Source organism: Bactrocera dorsalis, chromosome 2, assembly GCF_023373825.1.
Source record: "Bactrocera dorsalis isolate Fly_Bdor chromosome 2, ASM2337382v1, whole genome shotgun sequence".
Classification (NCBI taxonomy): Eukaryota; Metazoa; Arthropoda; class Insecta; order Diptera; family Tephritidae; genus Bactrocera; species Bactrocera dorsalis.
The window spans coordinates 56,619,568-56,639,571 of record NC_064304.1 but is presented as its reverse complement, the minus strand read 5'-3'; the positions used below and the strand labels follow the sequence as shown (position 1 = coordinate 56,639,571).

The window sequence follows — 20,004 nt, the reverse complement described above, 5'->3', positions numbered from 1 at the left end:
TATATCTCAAGTGGAAAGATTATAACCACCCATTGCTTGCTTTGAAGTTCTCTATTTGTAACTCAGAAGCCAATAGCTTAGCCTTCTTGAATTATTGGGCCACTGATCGGAATATTCTTAGACCTGCATTTTTCAAAAAACGATTTCACTCCCTCATTTATTTTTTCAAAATCAGTATTACTTTTATAATACGTATATGTTCCTTTTTATTTTTAATATTAGCGATTGTTGATTTGGAAACTCCATATTTTTCTGCCAATTTCCTTATAGATAGGCTTTTATTAGCCGGTTCATTCAATATCTCACTTTTAATTTTCAGAGATAACTCCACTGGGTGTTTTCTTTTTGACATGATTGCAACAACAGATCAAATATGCATAATTGTGTCAATAGCTAATCCATGAAATTTGATACATATGTACGCAAAAACAGCTGCATTGCATCGTTTGAAAAATTTCATTGATGCCGAAATACAATTATGTACATTTGTGTGTAATATACATAGGTATAGTACATAAGTAAATAGCATAAAAATATGCATACATATTAAATGTATTGTCCAAGATATAAAGGGATTTTAATGCTTTCTGTTTAAAAATTGAGACAAATTTTGTCCAACTTCCAATATAGACAGTGTCCAAATTAAGCAGTGAATATATGGATATTTTGTACGATATTATTTTGGTACAGAACTTTTTGTCCAATTTGAGCGAGTGTCCAAGTTATAAGGGTGTCCAACTTTACAGGTTTTACTGTATATCTTTTAAAAGAAGATAAAAAAAAACAAAATACACATTTTTCTTTTAAATCCGGTTATATGTATATAACCTATATTCCCGTCGATCGTCTCAATTTTAATAAATATACACTTACCATTGTTGAAAATAAAATTGTAAAAATATAAAACAATAATTACCTATTATTTTAATATAAAACAACGTTTCTTTTGTTTAAGCACTAGATACGCTAGGCTATTAAAATTATATTTAAAACAACTCCAAATTAAAAATGTTTACAAACTACACGTTTATAAAAAAAAACTTATTTCATATTACTGAATTAATTAAAATTTAATCAAATTATTATATATTTTTGTAATGCGATCCAGGAGAATCTCAAATCAAAGGGTAGAAGAGTTACATTCCTATACTCTAAACATGTTGTAATAATATATGTATATGTATATAGTAAATGCTTAATGTCGTACTAACATAGAATTGGGTTCCACATTAGGCTTAGTTGTGGAATAACTCAACTAAAAGCATAAATATGTATATTAGGCCGGGTCGATTTGTGGGGAGGCAAAAAAATCGCCCATTGCTCTATGAAAATCATATTCTAGGGATCAAAATAAGATACTTTGCCGAAAGAACCATATCTCTGAAACGAATTTTGATGTCCCCCAATTTGGGTCGAACTTTTGGGTAGGGGCAAATTTTGAAAAATCCCACTTTGACCCATCTAGAGTGCTCCAATCGAGCCCAAATGTATGACCGACCCCCACTAACTTTGGACGGTCGATCCACCCATGCCAGTGGCACACCCCCTGGAACTCCCCATACAATCATTTCAAAAAATCACCATTTTTGGTGATTTACATGAAAAAATCAGCTAAATTGCTATGTTTTTCCACCGTGTGGGCCAGTGTTTGTTGACTCACCGTCAGTGCATATTCCAATTAATGTATCCAATGATATATTTTTATCGTTGAAAAAAACATTTCATTTGGTTGTTTTGTATTCAGCGGTTTCATGTTCCAGTCTTACGTAACCAATCAATTCAGAATTGGGTTCTCTCAAAATAACAAGATGAGGTTCTTTTACCATCCTAGTATGATACTTCTAATCAATTTTATCTATCGTTAAAGTATCATCTTTTCAGTAATCGAATGAAAACGCTAACAAATTGGTATCATCTAACCGTTTGCGAAGCACTTCTTGTCTGCATTTCTCTTTTTCTCTGCGAACTTTCGATTTATCCATGATGAGAGGTTTCCCATGCTTATCTTTAATTTTAAAATCTTGCAAAAGAGCGGTTCCCAATGCTGATGCTGCTCTGTCAGGCACACCAAATCTGTCACATACCAAGGCAAAGTTAAAACAATCGTATCTCTCTGTGTATTGTGAACTTGTGCTTCTATCCACATCTTCTTGAACCGGTGGCGGTGCGTATGTTGAATCATCGGGATCTTGGTATGTTGGCATTGATGACATAGACGTTGCTCTTTGCTCTTCAGTTTCCATCATAAATCCATTCATTGTTAGCCAAGTTTTTCCCAAATTCCAATCAACTTATCTTGTACTTGAATAGTGAATGATTTATGGGACAACTTTTTTTGTTCTGTTTTAGCACGTTCGCTTAAGTAAAAATAATATCTCAAGATATCCAGATGGGGTGGTAAATTAAGATCAGTCAAATCAGTAGACACACCAAAAACAGTAACATCATGCTTCGGTATATGACTCATTGGGTTTTCGATAGTTGTGATGTAGTTGCTTCATCTTGCGGTGTAGAGGATGGTGGATTCATTGTAAACTTTTTGAGGTAATAAGAATGAAATGGTAATTGTAAAGTAAGACGCGTAGGGTTTCGGTTGTTAAATAAAACTCAGCTCTGGTTGCCCAGAGCTCCTTTATTTATAGCATTCCTTATCCTAATTTATGTATGCACCACATGCTGATTGCATACACACATCTTAACACTAATCTACTGTACATACCGACAGTATGTACACATATCTTAAGCATAAGTGTTTTCAAGGGCAAACACAATTGTCTATTGTTAGTTTAAGATCATTTGCGATCTACAGGGCAAACATAATTGTTTCTTGTCTATTGTTAGTTTTGGATCATTTGCGATCTCAAGGGCAAACACAATTGTTAGATCATCACTTAAATTCATTTTTTTAATTTACATATGTTCTGACTAAATAAATTTCTTAAGAGAAAAAATAGATGTTATTATAAATAAATAAATAAAAATAAAGAAAAAACTTAGCCATTTAGCTGATTTTTTCATGTAAATCACCAAAAATGGTGCTTTTTTGAAATGATTGTATGGGGAATTTTAACAAAAAAATATAAAATTATAATATTTTATTAACGATAAATATATTAGGACATACTTATATAGTACGTACTCTAAGCCCGTGTAGGCAAATATTATTTAACAATATCTCCTTGTTCTTTGTATTACAAAAACAAGCGGGATTAAATACCAAGCAATTTAGCATATCATATGCACATCAATACGCACATAGCGTGCACATATGTAAAGGGTGATTTTTTAAGATCTTGATAACTTTTTTTAAAAAAAAAACGCATAAAATTTGCAAAATCTCATCGGTTCTTTATGTGAAACGTTAGATTGGTTCATGACATTTACTTTTTGAAGATAATTTCATTTAAATGTTGACCGCGGCTGCGTCTTAGGTGGTCCATTCGGAAAGTCCAATTTTGGGCAACTTTTTCGAGCATTTCGGCCGGAATAGCCCGAATTTCTTCGGAAATGTTGTCTTCCAAAGCTGGAATAGTTGCTGGCTTATTTCTGTAGACTTTAGACTTGACGTAGCCCCACAAAAAATAGTCTAAAGGCGTTAAATCGCATGATCTTGGTGGCCAACTTACGGGTCCATTTCTTGAGATGAATTGTTGTCCGAAGTTTTCCCTCAAAATGGCCATAGAATCGCGAGCTGTGTGGCATGTAGCGCCATCTTGTTGAAACCACATGTCAACCAAGTTCAGTTCTTCCATTTTTGGCAACAAAAAGTTTGTTAGCATCGAACGATAGCGATCGCCATTCACCGTAACGTTGCGTCCAACAGCATCTTTGAAAAAATACGGTCCAATGATTCCACCAGCGTACAAACCACACCAAACAGTGCATTTTTCGGGATGCATGGGCAGTTCTTGAACGGCTTCTGGTTGCTCTTCACCCCAAATGCGGCAATTTTGCTTATTTACGTAGCCATTCAACCAGAAATGAGCCTCATCGCTGAACAAAATTTGTCCGAAAAAAAAAAAAAACCGAACACTGATTTTGGTAATAAAATTCAATGATTTGCAAGCGTTGCTCGTTAGTAAGTTTATTCATGATGAAATGTCAAAGCATACTGAGCATCTTTCTCTTTGACACCATGTCGGAAATCCCACGTGATCTGTCAAATACTAATGCATGAAAATCCTAACCTCAAAAAAATCACCCGTTATATATCCAAAGTTATTGACTTCGTATACCGCCTGTGCGAGTACTTATATACAAAGACATACAGATAAATCCGTAATATAAAATATATAAAAATAAATATAAAATCGCAACTACTTAAATACAATAGTGCGGTTAACAAAAACGATTAACGCGTATTTTAGTAAATTTACGGGAATACCAACTCTTATTTACTTAAACGAGTTTTCGGGTTTCGGTATTTATCAGATATATCTCATCAAGTTTTAATTCTAAATTCTTATTTATTCTAAATGAGCACAGATTCAAAAGAATCTAAATCAGGTCAGTTTCTTACCATTCCAAAAATGGCTGACGACGATAAACAAAGCACACCTGCAGAAGCTAAACGCTATATGCACGGTACAAAGCAAAAGAGATAAAAAGATCATATAATATCGAAATTTATCACTGAAAGTGATAGCTTTATAAGATATTGCACCCGGTTTCAAGCTTCCCCTATTACTGACATTACGGAATCAGTTTTAAATATAAAATTAGAAGGTGTTAACAATCTATGGGCACGCCTTCTAGCAGCGTACGATACAGTAAATGAACGGGTTATGATAGAAAACCCCATAAAAACTTTATTGCATTTGCCAAAAAATCAACAAGAAACTAGCCAGGAATTTCAAAACTTACACTCCACAGTGACCAATTGTTTATCAGTGCTAAAAACACAAAATGTCTCCACAGAATCGTGGGACCCTATTATAGTAACCATTTGCGCAGAAACACTGCCTGATGCTGCGTTACTACGATGGGAACAATCACTAGTGGAAAGAAAAATAATGCCCACCTGGCAACAGATGAAAACATTCCTCACTGCTCAATACGAGATAGCTGAGCGAATAGACAAAAAAAATGTAAAGCCAAAAAGTCATCAAAATGAGTAAAGTAAAAACTTGTTCAAACCCCAAGCAGAGTAATAACATACAATATAATAGACACGCTACTAAAAGTCACACATTCGTGTCAAATCAAAGTAGTCAATGACAGTCATTGTGTGAACTCTGTAAGGGAGGTCATAAATTAAGATCTTGCGAGAGATTCAAAAAATTATCCGTTTCAGATAGAAACAATCTGGTCCGTCAACACAAACTTTGCATAAACTGTCTGTCGGATTCTCATATGCCAAAGACTGTGAAAGCAAATTAAATTGTGTATACTGTCAACGAAGACATCACTCATTGCTTCATGTTACCAATCTTAAAAATATGAAGAAAAATCCATTTCAAAAAACCACGGGGTTAGTCGCTACAACTACATCAAGTAATCCCGAAACCTCAACTCCCGAAAAAAGGGAAGAACAACCATGTTGCTCTAAAGCAGCAAAAATTCAAGCGCTCCACTCAGAAAATGAAAGCAAAATTCTTTTACCCACTGCGGTCATCACCATTGAACATAAAGGTGATTTATTCAAACTAAGAGCGTTAATAGATCAAGGCTCTCAAAGATCCTTTATATCATCAAAGGTTCAAAATCGGCTCAAATTGCCAATAAAACATTAAAATTTTCAAATTTCGGGAATGGGCGGAAGAATTATTCAAAATTCTAATAAAATATGTCCAATCACCATAGTTTCTCCAAATGCGGATATTAGAATAGATGCGCAAGCCATCGTTCTACCGCAACTTACAAATTTGCTTCCAAGCTATGAAGTAAATAAGATACACTGGGAAAAATGCTCACATCTCAAATTAGCAGATCCCAATTATCATATTCCATTACAAATCGACATATTATTGGGCAGTGACTTAATACCTCAAATAATTCTTGAAGGTATAGAGAAAATCTCCAATAAATTGTTAGCCCAAAATACAATCTTTGGGTGGATTATAAGTGGCCAGGTCCCTGAAAAAATCAATTCTTTCACCACACAAGTGTAAAATATAACAAACGAATACTTAAATAATGAACTTAAAAAATTCTGGGAAGTGGAAGAATTACCCCAAGGCACTCAGCTTTCAGAAGAAGACCAGGCATGTGAAGCCTATTACAAGTCCACAACAACAAGAAACGAACATGGTCGTTATGTTGTGCGACTACCATTCAAACCAACTTTTCCTGAAACCATAGCTCTAGGCCACTCTAGAATATCAGCAGTCCAGCAATTTCTAAGCCTGGAAAAAAGCCTGATAAAGAAAATTGAGCTTAAATCGGCATACGATAATGTAATGGACGAATATCTTGACCTCAATCATATGGAAGAAGCTGTACCATATGAAAAAGTATCTAAAGGTAGATATTTATCTTTTTATCTGCCACATCATGGGGTAATAAGACCTGTAAAATTACAACAAAGGTGCGAGTGGTTTTCAATGCCTCAAAGTGTACGAGCTCAGGCAAATCACTCAATGATGTACTATACACAGTGCCAACACTGCCTGATCTCATGTTGCTAATTCTAAATTGGCGCATGTTTAAATACGTTTTCAATGGGGATGTAGAAAAAATGTACAGACAAATTCTAGTACATGAAGATGACCAAGATTTCCAGCGTATAGTCTTCCGCAAATCAAGTAATAGTCCAATCAGCGACTATAAACTTAAAATCGTCACCTTTGGCATCAATTGCGCACCCTATTTGGCGATCAGAACACTACATGAAGTGGCAAAAACAAATGCAACAAATTTGCCTTTAGCATCTTCTGTGTTGCAAACACAAACATACATGGACGACATACTATCAGGTAGCCACAGTATCGCATTAGCATGCGAATCACTATCGCAAGTGATCAAAGCATTAAATTCAGCAGGTTTCCCCTAAAGAAAATTACTTCAAATCACCCTGAAATAATAAAAGGCATTAAGAAAGAAGACTTATTAGATACAGACCTCCTTAAATTTGAAAAGGCTAGTTCAACTAAAACTCTAGGAATTCAATGGAATGCGATAACAGATCAATTCTCATATACAATTGAGTCAATATCTGCAATGTCCGCCATTACAAAACGCCAAATACTTTCCTCGGTGGCAAAACTTTTCGACCCCGCAGGATGGCTTTCGCCAATAATGATTCAAGCAAAAATCCTCATTCAAGAATTGTGGCAAGATGGCATTGAATGGGATGAACAGGTAAAACCTTTACGTTTAGCGAAATGGGTTCAATTTGCTAACAATTTACATACTATATCTGAAATTTGAATCCCTCGATGGGTAAATTTCACCCCTAACATTAACGCAGAATTACACGGAAAAGGCTTATTGCGCAACAGTTTACATACGCACTCAGCACGATAACAAAATATCTTCACACCTCTTGGTAGCCAAAGCCAAAGTTGCACCTTTGAAGACACTCAGTCTGTCATGGCTTGAACTGAATGGTACTCTTCTGTTAGCAAAATTAATTTCCATAGTCCAAACCAATCTCAAATTAAACGATCATAAAATGTATCTTTGGTCACACTCAGAGATAGTTTTAGCATGGTTAGAAAAACCACTCTATTGCTGGAAGACCTATATAACGGGTGATTTTTTTGAGGTTAGGATTTTCATGCATTAGTATTTGACAGATCACGTGGGATTTCAGACATGGTGTCAAAGAGAAAGATGCTCAGTATGCTTTGACATTTCATCATGAATAGACTTACTAACGAGCAACGCTTGCAAATCATTGAATTTTATTACCAAAATCAGTGTTCGGTTCGAAATGTGTTTCGCGCTTTACGTCCGACAAATTTTGTTCAGCGATGAGGCTCATTTCTGGTTGAATGGCTACGTAAATAAGCAAAATTGCCGCATTTGGGGTGAAGAGCAACCAGAAGCCGTTCAAGAACTGCCCATGCATCCCGAAAAATGCACTGTTTGGTGTGGTTTGTACGCTGGTGGAATCATTGGACCGTATTTTTTCAAAGATGCTGTTGGACGCAACGTTACGGTGAATGGCGATCGCTATCGTTCGATGCTAACAAACTTTTTGTTGCCAAAAATGGAAGAACTGAACTTGGTTGACATGTGGTTTCAACAAGATGGCGCTACATGCCACACAGCTCGCGATTCTATGGCCATTTTGAGGGAAAACTTCGGACAACAATTCATCTCAAGAAATGGACCCGTAAGTTGGCCACCAAGATCATGCGATTTAACGCCTTTAGACTATTTTTTGTGGGGCTACGTCAAGTCTAAAGTCTACAGAAATAAGCCAGCAACTATTCCAGCTTTGGAAGACAACATTTCCGAAGAAATTCGGGCTATTCCGGCCGAAATGCTCGAAAAAGTTGCCCAAAATTGGACTTTCCGAATGGACCACCTAAGACGCAGCCGCGGTCAACATTTAAATGAAATTATCTTCAAAAAGTAAATGTCATGAACCAATCTAACGTTTCAAATAAAGAACCGATGAGATTTTGCAAATTTTATGCGTTTTTTTTTTAAAAAAGTTATCAAGCTCTTAAAAAATCACCCTTTATCTAACCGAATATCCCAAATTTTAGACTTAGTTGGCCCAGCAAAATAGCAACATGTTGCAAGTGCAGATAACCCAGCGGATCTTGGGACAAGAGGTTGCAAGCCACTGCACCTCACCAGCACTACACATTGGTGGAATGGTCCAACATGGCTAACAGAATCACAAGAATTCTGGCCAAAGTCTCCCGCTCGTAATATAATACCGCCAGAAAGTCGGAAAATTAAAAATGTTCATATCACTCTAGAAGAGGATGATAATCTCCACCGATTTTCTTCATTTCCTAGAGCACTAAGAGTAGTCGCTTACATGCACAAATTCATCCAAAGACTTAAACAAAAAATGAAAGGGATACCAAATGATCCTTGCGTACAACTAACGCATACCGATTTGCAACATGCCAAAGTCAGTCTAATATTATATACACAAACTCGCTATTTCAGCAAAGAGAAATCAAAGTTGCTCGAAAAGCGTCCTCTCGAAAAGGGAAGCTCACTTGTCTTAAATCCATTCTTGGATTCTAAGGTATTAATAAGGGCAATAGTTATAACGAACGACATCCCATCATTATTCCAGAGAAATCCCGTTTTACTTACCTATTTCTAGCATATCTGCACCATCTTACATTGCATGGTGAGCATCGCTTAATGCAACAAATGGTCCGTTAAGAACTTTATATACCGCGACTAAAGCCACAAATCAAAAGGCGGATTTTCATGTGTAAACCATATACCATGTACGAGGTGTGTTCAAAAAGTATCGCGAATTTTGTGTTTTTTCAAAAATTATTTATTTATTCATATTTTGTCCCCTTCAAAGTAATCCCCATGAGATATTATACACTTGTGCCAACGGTTTTTCCAATTTTCGAAGCACTTCAAAAAATCATTTTTTTTTTATCTTCTTCAGCTCCTCCTTAGATGCCGTCTTTATCTCGTCAAGAGAAGCGTAACGTCGTCCTTTCATGGGCCTCTTCAGTTTAGGAACAAGAAAAAGTCACAGGGGGCCAGATCTGAGGAATACGGTGGCTGCGGCATCATTATGTGTTGTTTTTGCCAAAAAGTCGCGCACAAGCAACGATGTGTGAAGACGATCCAAATCACGTGCAAGCAAAACAGCTGTCAACAATTAAATGAACATTCAAAATGGCCGAGCTTGTCGGCATAAGTGAGAGACATGAGTACCAACATAACGCCACAAAAAATTTGAAATTCGAATATACGTAACCGCGAAAATTCAAAATTCGCGATACTTTTTGAACACACCTCGTACAAACACAAAATGTGTTCGCAGATCATGGCAGCTTTACCACCTGAACCCTGCAACTATGCTCTACCCTTTATCATCACTAGGGTTGATTTTGCTGGACCTTTCCAGATAAAGGCCTCCATGTTATGGTCTTCTTCATTTAGAAAAGGGTATGTGGCTGTCTTTGTATGTTTTACGACAAAGGCAGTACACCTCGAGCTTTGTTCAGATCTGACTACTGCGGCTTTTCTTGCAGCATTTGCACGCTTTGTCGGACGACGTGGATTTCCTTCAAAAATAATGAGCGATAATGGGAAAAATTTTGTCGGAACCCAAAGAGCAACGGAGAAGGAGTTTATAAACTTCATGAAAGAAGTCTCCCCTGAAATAGTTAACAAATATGCACCCCAAGGGATCGAATGGCAGTTTATACCTCCATGTTCTCTACACATGGGCGGACTTTGGGAATCAGCAGTAAAAAGCTTTAAGTCCCATTTAAAGAAAACGGCTGGTAATCATAAATTCAACTATGAGGAGTTTAACACTACTCACTCGTATCGAAGTCGTATTCAATTCAATACCTATATTACCACTCTCGCAAGATCCCTCCGATTTCACAGCTCTTACACCTGGTCATTTCCTCAGAGGAGCTCCTCTTCTCGCCATACCTGAGACAGAAGGAGACTCACTCACTCTAATAAATCGATGGGAAAGAATCAAGATTCTCCATCAGGAATTCAGCCAAAGATGGAAGGAAGACTATCTCAAAGATCTCCATAAGAGATATGGATGGAAAACGGCCCAGAAGGAAGCCAATGCAGGAGAATGCGTCATCATACAGGACGAATGCCTGTTCATCGAGGGTCAGATGATCACATAAGAGTAGTCGATGTTCGAACAAAAACCGGCATATTAAATCGAGCAGTCACTAAACTGTGTTTTCTTCCAAACAGCGAAGAACAACTTCAACCAAAATCGCAAAAAAAACTCGCTAAATTAATCGAATTTTTTTTTTGTTTCAATATCTTTTCATTTATTGAACCTGCTTTTTGTTTTGAAAGCCTAACAATAAGTAATAAAATCTTAAGCCAATTTAAAAACTAGACACGCTCAAGCAAGTGATTGAGCTGTTTTGGTGATACATTGCTCCTCAGTACGCGGGCATATCTCTTCTTTTAAGGCGTGTTTGAGCGCAGTAATGTACCAAAGCATTAGCCAAAGGGTTTGGGTGATCACGGAGTTTAGATATATATTTAATTCTGCTGTCTTCTACTTCTTTCCTTACCATAGAAATACCAAGGTCTTTATGGATATTTTCATTACGCATGTACCATGGTGAACACGTGATTGATCTAAGCATTTTTGATTGGAACCTTTGTATTATGTTTATATTAGTTGCACAGGTCGTACCCCACAGTTGAATGCTATACATCCAAATCGGCTTTATGACCGCATTATATAAAATCACTTTGTTGTCTAGGCTAAGTTTGGAGTTTTTCTTTAATAACCAATTTAAATTTGCAGCTCTTAACTTCATGCAAGTTCTTTTACTAGATATATGTTTTTTCAACGTAAGTCTTCTATCTAGGTGAATACCAAGATAATTTACTTCATTCGCTTGGGGTACTAAAATATTGTTCATTTTTACTGCCGGACACATTTTTGGTCTAAGGGAAAATGTAACATGCTTACACTTTGGTTCATTTACCTTTATACGCCAATTGGCTAGCCATTCTTCGACAAACCTTAAGTGCTCGGCTAATATTCTTGATGCTATTATGTGGCATTTCTTACGGCTCACTATAGCTGTGTCGTCCGCAAAAGTAGAAGTTAATACATTGATACATTGTTAGCTGTTGGAAGATCTGCGGTATATATGGCCTAGAACACTGCCCTGGGGTACACCAGCCCTTATCTGTATTTCAACAGATATGAAATCTCCCACTTTTACCATAAATTTTCTATTTTTTAAATACGATTCCAATGTTTTATATAATTCTGAAGGTAGAATATTTTTAATCTTGTATAAAAGGCCCTCATGCCATACCTTATCAAACGCCTGAGCCACGTCTAGAAATATAGCTGAACAGTAGTACTCTCTGTGCTCAAATGCTTTTCTTATTTCGTTAGTAATTCTATTTACTTGCTCAATCGTGCTATGTTTTTCACGAAACCCAAATTGGTGCGTTGGTATTATATTATTTTCGTGGAGGAAAGGAGTCGTCTTTGATAGTAACAATTTTTCAAATATCATAGAAAGAGAGGGTAGAAGACTGATTGGTCTGTATGAAGTCTTTCCCAGGTTTGTCTATCAAGATGATCTGCGACTTTTTCAATGAATTTGGATAGTGTCCGAGATTAAGAATTGCATTGAAGAGCAAAGAGAGCACCTTTACGGCAATATTTGGTAACTCAATTAGCATTTTTGGGGTAATATTATCATGTCCTGGTGATTTTTTAGGGTTAAGTTCTTTTATTTTTCTAGTGACTTCAGAAGTAGAAATCCTAATAGACACATGCGTTTGCGGTATTGGGCAAGGTTGGCAACTAAAAGTTGTTCTTTGGGCAATTGGGTTGAAATACCTTTTCTAGGTGATTTGCGAAGCAATTTGCCTTATCCTCATCACTACGTGCCCAACTACCATTCAACTGTCTTAGAGGCGTGTTGGAATCTACTGGTGACTTGACAGACTTTTCTGCTTTCCAAAGAGAGTTTTTCTTGCGAGAATTTGGACACAGTTTCTTTTCAGTGTTGTGTTCCTCTTCGCGTTTAAGCGCTTTTTTTAACTTTCGTACAGCAGATTTCAGTTGAAGCAGAGTTGAAGGGGATCGATTTAACTGCCATTCCCCCCTAGCTCGCCTTTTCTCATTTACAAGTTTCTCTATTTCATTATTGGTGATCTTTCTAAAACCAACTGGTTTGTTGTTTCTTTTTGGTATTGCCAATACAGCTGCATTAGTTATTACGTCATTAATTTCTCTCTCTTCTCTCCTGTATTTATTTTGCATTCAATATTGACGTGGGTGCTGATATACTTTCTATATTTCAACCAGTTAGTTTTATGTGATGTTAGCTCAAATATCATGGGCTGTTCGTATAACTTTATTAGTACAGGAGAATGATCAGATGATAAATCTGTACATGTATCAGCTGTCATAAGCGATCTATTTATATTTTTGAATACAGCAAAACTATTAAGTCTGGTACTTTTCTTCTATCACTGGGCCAGTATGTCGGCTTACCAGGAGATATTATATCCAGGTTATTATGCTTATTCATAATATTGTAGTACAATTGTCGTCCTTTCGGATTAATAAGACGTAAGCCACAAAACGTGTGTTTTGTGTTGTAATCTCCACCTGCTATGTAGAAAACTTTGACCTAGTGTTCCAAAAAAGTCTTTAAATTAGATTTCTGTAATTTTAAAACGAGGTGGACAGTATATAGCAGTAAGATTTAAGTTACAACCCCGATTTTTGAATGAAATTGTTGTAGCTTGTAATTGCGCTGTGGCATAAGATTCTAATGCGTGGTGATTTAACCGTTTTCTAAACAACACTGCTGTTCCACCATGTGCCTTTCCATCTGGGTGATTTGTAACATAGAGCCTAAATCCCGGTATGAAGAAAATGTTTTTGTTCGTAACATGAGTTTCTGACGATAGCATTACATCAATAGTATTTTTATCCAGAAATTTAATAAGTTCCAGTTTATGTTGGTTAACACCGTTAGCATTCCATAAACAAATATTCAATACTCGTACACTCATTTTTTACTTAAAAAAGATTGCAACATTTTGAGATTTGATTATCTCTTGAATCATATTTTGCATTGAAGCCATAAATTGTGTCATACATTGGGTAAGGATGAAAATCATTGTTTCAACGCTTCCATTTGGTTGGTTTTGGTGCAATTGCATTTGTGCAGTATTGCCTTTCACCACGTTTGCATAGCTCCCTTGTGTAGCATTGTCTTGAGGATTAACTGGTTTTGAAATATGGACGGGGATTTTCATTAGGAGGAATATTCAACATTTGGTTACGACGTGCTTGAATGCCTTCTGACAACTTCGATTTCAAATCTTTATATACAGGGCAACCCCTGTAGTTAGCTGTGTGGTTTCCGCCACAATTGCTGCATTTTTTATTTAAATCCTCTTTTTTAAGAGTACATTTTGAAGTAGGATGTAGATCACCACACACCACATAGACACTGCGTAGAGTGCAATATGCTTTCGTGTGTCCATACTCTTGGCAGTTTGTACATTGTACTGGACCATTTCTCTTATGTGGTTCTTCAACGGTAATTCTGGGATGGAGCAGATATTTTAAGTTGTAAATATTGTATTTCATTTTTTTTTAATTGGTTACAATTTGGCATCAGTTGTATTTTGAACATTGGTTGTGGGACTCTGTTCCTGTTAAAAATATTTACTACTGATTTGATGCTAAAACCACCTTCTTCCAGTGCTTCTTTCACATCGTTAGAGTCGACCGAATACTCTATACCTTTCATGACAGCAACTAGGCCTTTTGAGCTCTTCAGTTGGTATGAATAGTAATTCTTGTTTTCATTTGATAAAAATTTAACGATTTCCATGAAACTTTTTTTAGTGTAGGACTGACATTTTGTTTCATATATATTGCCTTTTTTTATAGGCACTATATGGAAATTGTTAGTACCTACAATTTCACTTAATTTCGCAACAAGAGTGTTACTGCAATGCTCGCGTAAGTATATTGGAGGTGGTTTGGCATTAACGACCGTGGTGGTACCCTTCGCATCGTCGTCTGAACCATTGCTTAGTATGCCAAATCTGTTGCCATTTAGGATTTCTGACTTTTTACCATTTAGCGTGCCTGGTTGAAATTTTTGGGTATTGACGGCTGATTTAACTGGACTTAGTTTCCTTTTTACGTTAATATAGCGCTCATTACCAGTCTGAACAGACGGCCCCTTTTTGCTTGGTACATTTTCACCTTGCTTTTTGTTTTCCTTCGCTGTCCGGGTGCTTGCTGGTACCTGCGTACCGTTTGCTGTCAGCGCATTTGTTGTTGCCCGTTTACTGTTCTCTGCTGCTTCTGCTGGCTGCGCTTGCTTACTTGCTCTTTCAGCTTATCGCTGTGATGATGAGTCATCGCCATTAATTTTGTTTTTGCCAGGAGTTGCGACAAAACTAAAGTAGGCATTTAAAGAATGCCTACAGCCTTACTGGTAACAAATCAATTCCGCTAATTCGAAATTAACCCGCTTTAAAATCCGTGTATAAAAATAAACTCACACAAGCGCGTTGAATATCAACCAATTATATCAACATATATATATGTATAGATATGTAGCTACAACAACTACATTCTAACATCATACTTAAATAAAATCAATTTAATGCAATTTTATATTCCCATAGAAATAGACGTAGAGGAGACCCAAACCACCTCCAAGACCGTAAGGTCCGAAATCGCTGCACCAGCGTCGGCTGCACCCGCTGCCGGTCCAAGGACCACTGAGCAGCTATTGGAGCCACAGGGGCCTCCATGTTGCAGCCTTTGCCATCGCCCACACGCCCTCAAACGATACACCATTTTTAAGAGCATGAAGCCCGCTCAACGTCAACAGGTTGCAAGAGCCCACGGGCATTGCATGACCTGCCTGGGAGATGACCACGCCACCATAGAGTGCTGGGCCAACGGCGCCTGTCAATATTGCCAGAGGCCCCATCACACTCTATTTCATCGTTTTTTAAGCAGCGATTCTATCCGGCGACAACGAAGCAGCCAATCAACCACAATGCGTTCACGGCCATCTCCGCTACGCCACGCTCATCGCCAGCAACAACGTCGCTCAACAGGGTTGAACGCTGTACTGCACACTGCAACAGCTGCAGAGGCTCCTAGCCGATTAACTCGCCTAGGGGGGCCGGGATGTTCACATGAGGTATGAACGTTCTGCAACATACCACATCGCATCACCTCACGTCACATCACAAAGCAGTCGTCCGTGATACTTAGTTTACTTCATTTTTTATTAACCGCAACCATCCGCAATATCTTTTTTTTATTAAAACCGCCAAGTGACGTGAAGCACTGACCTCGCCAACAGTGTCCAACATTGGACTTTTGTTATATACACCTTGTTGTATACAATAAAATAATATCATTTTGTGAAATATTACAGTGAAATAAATATTTTATAAAGTGTGTGGAAATCAGTGCATTTTATTTCCCATCTCATAAGTATACTACAATAAGTAAGTATACTGGTGGCATACATTACTAATTTCAATAAAAAAAAAATTCAATAAAAATATAATAATATACCGCAAGACTTTTTTGACAACCTAATATATTGCTCTCAGGCGTATGTTCGCTCTTTTGCTCTTCGCTCTTTTTATACGTTTATATGCAAACATGTGTATTCGTATGAATTCTTTTTGTGCTTATTAATGAATACATGTGCAATTTGAATACATTTGAATTAAATTACTTTTTCAAAGCAATATTCGTAGTTAATGTGAAAATAAAGCCTATTTTTTAATTATTTTTTGTATTTGATATATTCATACTTATGTGTATACTTCATTACATACTTACATATGTATGTATATAACAAACTATCATCATATTATTAAAAAAATTAAATATATTACAATAGCGATAAATGTATATTAATCGTACATTTATCACTCAAAACTTATATTCACATGTATCATGACCATATGTGTTTATGAATTAAAACATTTCTTCCAAGAAGACAATTATTAATTTTCTTAGAATAGCTCTTGCTTTATTGAATCAAAGAATATGACTGCCTTAGTTTACAAAAGTTCTTAATCTTAAATACGAAATCAATAGTAAAAACAGAAAGCAAAATACAATTAAAATTCTATAGAATTCTTATCAGCAAAATTAATAAGTGCAACGCCTCTTAAGAATTTCGATCGTAAAAACATACTTGAAGCAAAACTGAAATGCACTTAAAATTCTTTAGAATTTTGGTTACAAACATAATATTGTCAATGCAATTTCAACTATTTTATAAACAAATGAAATTCGATATAATTCTTAATATCAAAATTAAAGAGTTCGATGCCTCTCATGAAAAATACGTTGCCCACAATTAAGTGGAAAACAACAAAAGAACTTAGTTTATTTCAATTTATTTATTAATGACGTAAGTATGTAAACTAAGTAAAAAGTGTTAAGTGTACATGTATGTAAACATACATACATGTATGTTTATATTAATATTTTGTGTGATGATGAAGTGGAGTTATGATATCCACCACCGTTAGCCTGAGGCTCCGACGAAGAGATTACATAAGTTCTGTTATTGTTTTTTATACAGATTATAATAATAGTACAGATAAAAATCATTAGAATTCCTATATTACTCCCAGTGTTTATTATAGCATTTCTGAAAAGATTATGTTTTACTATTTCATTTACGTGGTAACAACAACAAGTTGATATCTTTATTAATCGAGAAATATTTTCGAGAAAATTTTTTTCGTCTTCTAAATTGAGAATTTTGTTTTGGATTTCGGTTTTAAACTTATTTATATATTTTTGAATAGTTTTCTGTTTTGTTAATATGGTTTGTGATATTTAATATTTTGTTTTCTATGGAACTCCCTAGATAATTCATTTCGTTTAGGGCGGTCATTGTTTCAGTCTTACTTTTTTCTAGAGTTTGAATTTTGTCCATAATTTCTTTTTCGTCATCACTATCCATTGTCCCTACTACAAATTTAAGTCCTTTCCCTATTGCGTTTATTAGTCCTCATTTCTGTCTAAAATGAGGAATTAAGTTTTTAATTTTTGTCCTACATATGTCCATGCTTTTGTTAACGCTTCCTAATAGAGGAGTAACATTTGTATATGTGTCCGAAAGTCTATGTATATTGTCTTGTAAAATATTTACTGTTTCAGAGTATTGAGTAGTGTTAATAATATGTATTACTCTTAGGTAGTTTTCAATAATTTCCGTGTCCTTCAGTTTAATTGGTATATAACCGTGGTTGTCTGTCAAGTCTTCAATTTCTAATATTGTGCTCCTGTGTCGAGTAGCACTGATGCGTAAAGTAATATAAGAAAAATCATCTGAAAAGGTGTTATATTAGGAGTTTTGAGGTATTACGTTATTTAAATTTTGAAATTTTTTATTTCTTTTAATGTGTGATTCTGTTAAAACGTGTTCATTATCTAATCCGGTGACGGTTATTTTTCGAATTTAGAATGGTTTTTACCTCCTTTTTCATCTTTTAAATAAACAGGGCCTGTCTGAATTTCTACATTTTCGCGTGTTTTGTTGAGTTTATTAATAGCTTTATCGTTATTCTTTATTATTAGTTCTCTAATTATTTGATATTCGCTTGGGTCTATATTTCCATTTCTAAAATTAATTGGTTTCTTTCCTGTACTTGAATGGATTGTATTATTATAAAACATAATTATTTTATATATTTTTTCTTCTGTATTTTCTGTATCTTTATTAGGATCATGTTTTAAAATTCTAATATGTTCATTTATAGTGTTGTGTAACCTCTCTACATCTGAGTTAGATGTATGATTATTATTTGACGTGTAATGTATCTCAATTTCTTGTTTTCTAAGAAATTCCAATAGAGGTAGAGCTTTAAAATCTAGTTCATTATCTACAACCAATTTCTTTATATTTCCTACTATTGAAAAATACTGCGTTAGGGCTAATTTAAATTCTATCCAAGATTTATTTTTAATTTTAATTGCCTGCGCAAATGTCGAGAATTTGCGGATAAACATTAAAAATAGTGTTTTCTGTAAACTATAAAAAACATCTGCGTGAATAATTTCTCCAGGTTTCTCAGGAGTTTCAGTTATTTTATATTCTTGTTTGATTGGGTGCCTGTCATATTTTTCCTTGTTACAAATATCGCAGTTATTTATGTATTGGGTTATTCGTATTCTTAGTTGGGGGTGATAGATGATTGTTTTCAATTCAGCAAAGTTTTCATTTATTCCTCTGTGATTATTTCGTTTGAGTTCTTTTTCAATTTTTTCTGTTAACTGATTTTCATCTGCGATATCTTCTAGTAGCTTTTTACATCTAATGATTTTGAATTGCCTATTTTCGTTCAAATATTTCTTGACTGTTTCATTGAAAATATTAAATAAAGATTCCTCTGTAATTAATATGGCATTAGTGTTATTAGGATTAAAATGGTTTTTTATTATGGTGATAAGTGTTTGTTCGTCGAATATTTTTGCAGTTATTGTTTTTCTTTTATTTTTAAAAATATTTTCATTTTTTATTTTTAGTTATCCCAATACAGTTTTATTAAAAATTATTGCCGTCGATAGAATTTTATTAGGTAATTAGTTTCTAAAAAGATTTTTTCATTCTGAGTCATCTCGGCAGTTTCATCCATTTCAGTATTTTGGGTTTCTTCATTAATATTTATTTCAACTCTTGATAAGGCACCTGCATTACCATTTAAAACTCCTTTTTTATATTTTATTTCATATTTATATTCTTGTAAGCGAAGTCTCTATCGGACCAATTTAGAATTCGGCTCTTTAGTAGAAAATAGCCACGTTAAGGGTCTTTGATCTGTTTCTGTCAGAAATCGCCTGCCGAACAAATATTGTCTCAATTGTTGAGTAGCCCATACAATTGCTATTAATTCTTTTTCTATAGTACTATAGTTTTGCTCATGACCATTAAGTGTTCTACTAGCAAAACAAATAGGATGTCCATCTTGGGACAGCACTGCTCCCACTGCAAAGTTGCTTGCATCCGTTTGCAAAACAAACTTTTTATTGAAGTCTGGATATGCCAAGACAGGGGAATTAGTTAATAATTTTTTTAGAGTATCAAAACTTTCTTTATAATCAGGATCCTTAACATCGATTTTAGCGTCTTTCTTTAAATACTTTCTGATTAGTCGTGCAATTTTCGAGTAGTCTTTAATAAATTTGCGGTAATATCCTGCGAGAGCTAAGAATTGCTTAATTTGTTTTTGGGTTGTTGGTAATGGAAATTTTTGTACGCATAAAATTTTATCTGCGTTTGGTTTTATTCCTGATTCAGCTACTATATACCCTAAAAAACTAGGTTCTCTTTTCATAAATTCGCTTTTATCTAACTG

The 20,004-nt window shown here is 35.3% G+C and overlaps 2 protein-coding genes and 1 pseudogene across 10 annotated transcripts in view; 1 reads left to right on the top strand and 2 right to left on the bottom strand.

Annotated features, from left to right (window-relative positions):
• Positions 1–20,004, bottom strand: part of LOC105233704 (uncharacterized) — a 746,688-nt gene that overhangs the window by 205,478 nt on the left and 521,206 nt on the right. The window lies entirely within an intron of this gene.
• Positions 1–20,004, top strand: part of LOC125776322 (uncharacterized) — a 215,221-nt gene that overhangs the window by 151,483 nt on the left and 43,734 nt on the right. The gene's annotated exons all lie outside the window — the stretch shown is intronic.
• Positions 1,004–20,004, bottom strand: part of LOC125776365 (uncharacterized) — a 129,590-nt pseudogene continuing 110,589 nt past the window's right edge.